This window comes from Nannospalax galili, unplaced genomic scaffold, assembly GCF_000622305.1.
Source record: "Nannospalax galili isolate Female #2095 unplaced genomic scaffold, S.galili_v1.0 scaffold1111, whole genome shotgun sequence".
Classification (NCBI taxonomy): domain Eukaryota; kingdom Metazoa; phylum Chordata; class Mammalia; order Rodentia; family Spalacidae; genus Nannospalax; species Nannospalax galili.
This window is the reverse complement of record NW_008329664.1, coordinates 252878-259188: the sequence shown is the minus strand read 5'-3', so window position 1 is coordinate 259188 and position 6311 is coordinate 252878. Positions and strand designations below refer to the sequence as shown.

The following is a 6311-nucleotide window of genomic DNA, read 5'->3' as shown; positions in this document are numbered from 1 at the left end:
TAACTTATGATATTCACAGCTTCTATTTTCTCACCAAAGATAAGTAAATATATATTTATATTCATATATATGCATGTGTATATAAAATGACTAATCAGAAGACAAACTTGAAAATGCAAATACATGCAGTTACCCTCACATTTTCAGAAAGTGTTTTCTTACAACATTCAAGTGTTAAAACCTGGTGTCACACAATTCCTCAGAAAAGTGAAGTATTTTCACTGAATAATGCTGAAAGCGTGAAGCTTGGAAAAATGTATCTTCTGCCATAAATATGAATGCAATTTTGGGTACATTAACTTTTAATTAAGTAACTTAATAAAGGTTATACTACACTATTATACCATATTTAATAGATGTTATTAACAGTGTTTGCTAGTTAGGAGAGGAAAATAGGGCAACCAGCAATGTAAAAAGTTGGTAAAGACATCTGCTTGTCCAAAATGTATTTTATGTCCATCCTCTTTTCAAAAGTAAGACTTCATTTTAAAGACCATAAGAAAGACATTTAGCAGAAATATCTCTGCTCATAGACAGTTCCCTTTCTCTTTCAGACACTTGGCCTGCTCTGTGAAATGGGTCCTTGTGCAAATTTACACACAATGTAACTCAGTCATTCAGAAGGGAAGACTTTTGTCTAGTGATTTATGGTGCTCTTTAGAAGATGTTCCTCCAGAAATAAGTAACAACAGGTGAGGATAACCAGGAAAGCATAATTAGTCAACTTATGGAACAGACACAGGATGGGTGAAGCAGTTAGAACTTTGATTTGGCTAGAAATTATACATCATGGGAGACAAACTATAAAACAGGAAGAGGACAAAACTCTACAGATCCTTGAACTTAATGAGTAGCCATGTGAGACTGGTGATTTTAGACATAATAATTACATCTTGATTGCTATCCTAATTTTACATGATTCTGGTGGCCTTCCACGAGCAAGTGATGAAGCCTGAATGACAAAACATAGAGACCACTTGGAAATGCTTTCATCAAAGATACCCATGAAAGTCTTTGCATCAACTAAACAAAAGCAGTGATCTTGCTTAACATGCACTACATACATGAATGAAGGTGGGAACACAGGGATCATGGTCACCATGCACTACATACATGTATAAAAATGTGAAGGCAAGGACTGTGCCTAGCATGCACTATATACTGAAAAAGGCCTACATATAGTACCATACAGGATGAGCAGACACAACAAAAATTTTAAATCTTTAAGTAAGAAGTCAAGTGGACTTATTCTGTAACATATACTATGAAGTTACCATAAGAAAAATAGTTGGTAAAACATATATTCAAGTCTATTGAAAATGAAAATTTGAAACTCTTAGTTACTTTAAAATAAAAGGCAAATACAGAAGTCTAAAACTGTTTTGCAAGTCACTAAAATTATTCAAAACTTACTAGGATATCTCTGTTGACTGTTAAAATACTCTAATCTGCCCATTTTCATAAGAAAAAATATTGACAGAGAAAGATATAAAGATGGCATTAGCACATAATTTAAAAATTTTTGTTGTGTATTTCATCCTTAACATGGTGTTGATAAAGGTAAAGAATTGAAATAACCATGCATTTTCCCAAAATTTATTTTTGTTTGCTACTTTTCCTATTGAAGATATGTCTTCCAAGAGCTAGTTTTTGGTGTGGAATCTCTCTTTTTTCATTTGTTACTATAATCTTGTAATTGGTGTTGAGGAAGAATAGGTTACACTTCCTGAAAAATAAATGAAGTAATTTGGAAGAGCTGAGTAATCACTGATTACCCACGGTTTCCCACATGGTATGTTTTAACATCCTCATACTTTTTAAGAGTTCTCAGTGCACTTTGTAATCTTCCACTCTCCTTGAAATATAGGGCTTGGTCTATGTCTATCTCTGTCTCTCTATTTTATCCCTGTACCCTGTACCCTGTACACAACACACCTCCATCCTCTAGTTTTTGGTCCATGTCTTTCAATATTATTCCAGATTCCACTGCATTCCTATGTTTAAGTAAAATGTGTACTTGTCCAGGTTTCACCTCCTCCCCATGAGTAGGTGATGATTAACCAGAGCTCAGAAGGCAACTTCACCCTGGTGGACTTCTCTGACCAGTCATAGCTTGAGAGGATCCTCTTTGTGGCAGTGCTGATCTCCTACCTCTTGACTCTGGTGGGCAACACAGTTGTCATCCTGGCCTCCTGTGTGGGTCTGTGCTGCACACACACATGAACTATTTCCTGACCAACCTCTCATTCCTTGATATCTGATTTTCCACCAGCATCGTTCCCCAGCTGCTGTGGAACCTCCATTGTCCTTCCAAGACCATCACCCCCACAGGCTGTGCTATTCAGCTCCACATGTCTCTGGTTCTTGGGTCCATTGAGTGTGTCTGCTTGGCCATCAAGACATTTGATGGCTATGCTGCTGTTGCTAGACTGCTCCATTACAACGTGGTTATGCACTTGCAGCTCTGCCAGTTGCTTGCTGGAACGGCCTGGCTGAGTGGAGTGGGCAGCATGCTGATTCAGGGCACCATCACCCTCTGCCTCCTCGTTGTGGGAACCACAAGATTTACCACTTCATCTGTGGGGTTCCTGCCATGATCAAATTGGGCTGTGTAGACATTCGTGCCAACGAGGTCCAGTCCTTTGTGGCTTCCTTGGTGCTGCTGCTCCTCCCCCTCTCTCTCATGTTGGTCTCATACGGGTACATTGCCCAAGCAGTGATGAGGATAAGGTCCACCCAAACCTGGCACAAAGCTCTTGGAACCTGTGGGTCCCGCCAGCTGCTGGTAGTCCTGTTCCATGGCACCATTACCGTTGTCTATATCCAGCCCAACAGCTCCTATGCACACAGTCAAGGAAAGTTCATCACACTTTTGTACACCATTGCCACTCCCACTCTAAACTCCCTCATTTGCACCCTGAGAAACAAAGACATAAAAGGGGTTCTGAAAAGGCTGGTGCAGAAAAGGAAGAGCTTAGGAGAGTGAGAAATTCTCCTGAGGAAAAGACACAGACCTTTCCTAACTAAGGTGTAGAAGCTGTTCCAGATGCATTACCCATAGTGAACCTGACATGCATGCTCCAAAATTAAATTGGCAGGTTGCTCCAGAAATCTACAAACAACGGAATCGCTTTCTTTCATTTCCCAAGTTACCAAACTAAAAGCCGTCCCGGCTGGACTAACAACTTTGTTTTCTTCCCAACAATCATTGTCTGATGAAGGGAAATCTGCTCTTTGAGTTTTCAGAATTCCTAACATTGCTTTTGTTCTGAGCCTTCTTCTTTATTAATACTGCCTCTTCCTTATTAGATGAACTGTATCTGTTGATTGATCTCTTTTACATAAAAATAGAGTGTGCTAATAACAAAGTCGGAAGTCTTTGAGACATTCTTTAGCTATGTATTCCTGAAAGTCCATAACATTTGGGCCTTCTGGAGACTTAGACCAAGAGAAATGTGGCTCTTGGAAACTGCCCAAGTCTGCACTGGACTCCTGGGTCTTACCCCTCAGTGGGATGCTCCAGAAGGTCTCTTGGGTGGAGTGTTGATGGTTTTTATATTCTGTTAGATTCTTTGCCAATAGAAATTTTCAACAAAATTTTGATTTTCCATATCCAAATGCATTCACTTGATTGTGAATATTGAATTTTCACTTCTTAATTTAGATTTATTTTGGTGATTTCTGTCATGTGAAAGATCTAAGAAATCCAATTCCTGCCAGGTAAAGTAGATGTGTGTTTCAAATCTAATAAAATGTGGAGGGAGGGGAGAGAGAGAGAGAGAGAGAGAGAGAGAGAGAGAGAGAGAGTTACCCCTTTGAGAATTGAGAATTTAATGTCTATAGCATTGTTATCTCCTTTATGGAAGATGTAAGGTTAAGAAATTATGTGGCTCTTCCCACCTCAAGGCTGTGAAGGCAGGGTGTGGCCTCCCAGCTTGGATCTTCCTGCCTCAGGCCAGGCCACCATGGCAACCAGGGATGTAGGCCACAGGCCAGAGGCTGGAGATGGATAAGGAGATGGAGATCTAGCACTGCAGCTCCAAGTTCCAGTGGAAGCAGACCCACAAGTTCTTCAAGCATCTATGACCAAGTTCATTGCAAACATGACTGAACTTCTCCTCAGGGAGTGAAAGCTAGAGCAGCACTTGAAGGAGAAGCCCCTGCAGCAGGGAGCCAGTCCCCCCACCCAGACCCAGTTGACCAAAGTTTGCAAGCATTTGACTGCTACCATTGACTGAGGGACCCTCAAGTCAGAATTCTACAAGAATCCACTCTGACCATGGCCCAGTTGGAGCTGTGGATGATTGCAGATGCCTACGCTACCAAAATAAAAGGTTATCAGAGGAGTCTTGACGAGGACTTTTCACTTGTGCATTTATAACATGGTTCCTTAAAAATCTTACAAGTTTACAGCCATCTGGATAACAGAGGAGGAGGTGGAGAGATCATTGGAGCCTCAGGTGGTGGAAGATCATGGGTGGGCCAGAGTTCGCCAGACAGCTGGTCTTGTGAACTCACAGCAATGGTGACAGCATGTAAAGTCCTACACAGCAAGCTTCAGTGGATGAACCCACACTGGAGAACATGTGGGAATTCAAGTGAGAAGCTATTGGCTTTATTATACAGAGAGAGTACATTGAATTGAGTGTGGGGGTGGTATGTAGAGAGGTGTGGATGGGCGAGGGGATATAAATGTCATCAAATTATATTGTAAGGAAATCAAAAAATTCAATAAAAATGTTAAAAACAAGAAATTATGTATGAATTACCCTAATTGATTTAGGTGCAATTTTTATATTTTAGGTTCACATTATGATTAGTTTCAATACTGTCTTCCTGCTGTCAATACTGACTCATTAAATGAATATCCACTATAGGCTCAACACTTGTCAATATTTGAAAAAATATATATAACAAAGACAATACTAATATACGCTGCTTTCCTACAAATGTTTTAGCTTTTATGTATGTACTCAAGGGGAATCATAAAATAAAGTGACTCTCCATCCCTAGGCTCTGGGATTCAGCCTTCGTTAGTTTGTAAAATCCTTTAAATGATTAGGAATATAAAATCATTGTTCTTTCAGGTTTCCTTACATAGGCTAAGCAAGGAGAAGTAAAAACCTTATGAAATTGTAAGTTGGGCAAATTAAGGGAGGAAAATTGTTTCTTGGAAACATATTAATCTGAATTTAAAAGTGACTTTATTATTTTTTGTCTTACTGTCACTCATACGACAGAATAAATAATTAATACTATTAAAAAGTCACCTTGGTTACTGAAGTTGACTGAAGCAGTTCTGGATGATACTGTACTGTCTAAACTTAGATATGCTAAATACTGGTATTTCCACATACAGTAGCATCATTGCTCACCAGCTGTTCAGGGCTCCTATTTCCAAGGTGCCAGACATTGTTCCCCAGCCACCAATATCAAAGGGAAGGCATTCCACCAAGAACTCACAGTAGACACCTTTTAAAACAAAAGTAAATCACTTGTGCTTCTGATTTTAAATTACTACAAAGATGGAGGAATCCAGACAGTGTGGATCCTGAAGGGTCCAGAAAGCACAACAGATCAGCAGCAAGAGCAGAGGCCAGCATGAGCACTGACATTTGCAGCGGCTTCTTTGATCTTGTTTCTCAAGTTTTTGATGGAGACATTTGTAAACACTTACTTTGTTATTTTATTTATATGTATGAATATGTGTGTGTGTGTGTGTGTGTGTGTATGTGTGTGTATGTAGTGTATGTGTATGCACCTTTGGGGGCCAGAGGATGGTCTTGGACCCTTTGGGGCTGGATTTACAGGTGGGTGCCACCTACCCAACATGGGTGCTGAGTCTCAAACCCTGGACTCACACAGGTTATTATGAGCTCTTAACTGCTGACCCATCTTTCCAGCTTCTTTATGGAGGCATTTTTGGATACAGGTGTTTACTGTTATAAACTTCCCTCTTACAACTGTTTTAGGTATATCCCAAGTTTGAGGATGCTGTGCTTCTAAAACATGGATTCTGTTTGAATTTTCTGTTAATCCTGGAGAATATTTCGTGTGCAGTTAAGATCCTTGTGTTTTCTCAAACTGTGGGATGGAGTGTTTCTATTTCCCAGGCTCATTTTATTCAGTGTGATTCAAGTCTAGTATTTCCTTTTTATTTTCTTCCTGGATAATCTGTCCATGACTGAACCTGAGGTCCAGGAGGAAGTTATAGAACCCAATGTCCTATCCCTGTGCTGCAGTCTCTCTCTCAAGTCAATGTAACTGGCATTTGTTTTGTGTATTCAAATGCTACCATGATGGATATATAT

At 39.8% G+C, this 6311-nt stretch overlaps 1 pseudogene; it reads left to right on the top strand.

Moving 5' to 3' along the window:
* Positions 1-2052: 2052 nt before the first annotated feature.
* Positions 2053-2986, top strand: LOC103740248 (annotated as a pseudogene).
* The last annotated feature ends 3325 nt before the right edge of the window (positions 2987-6311 follow it).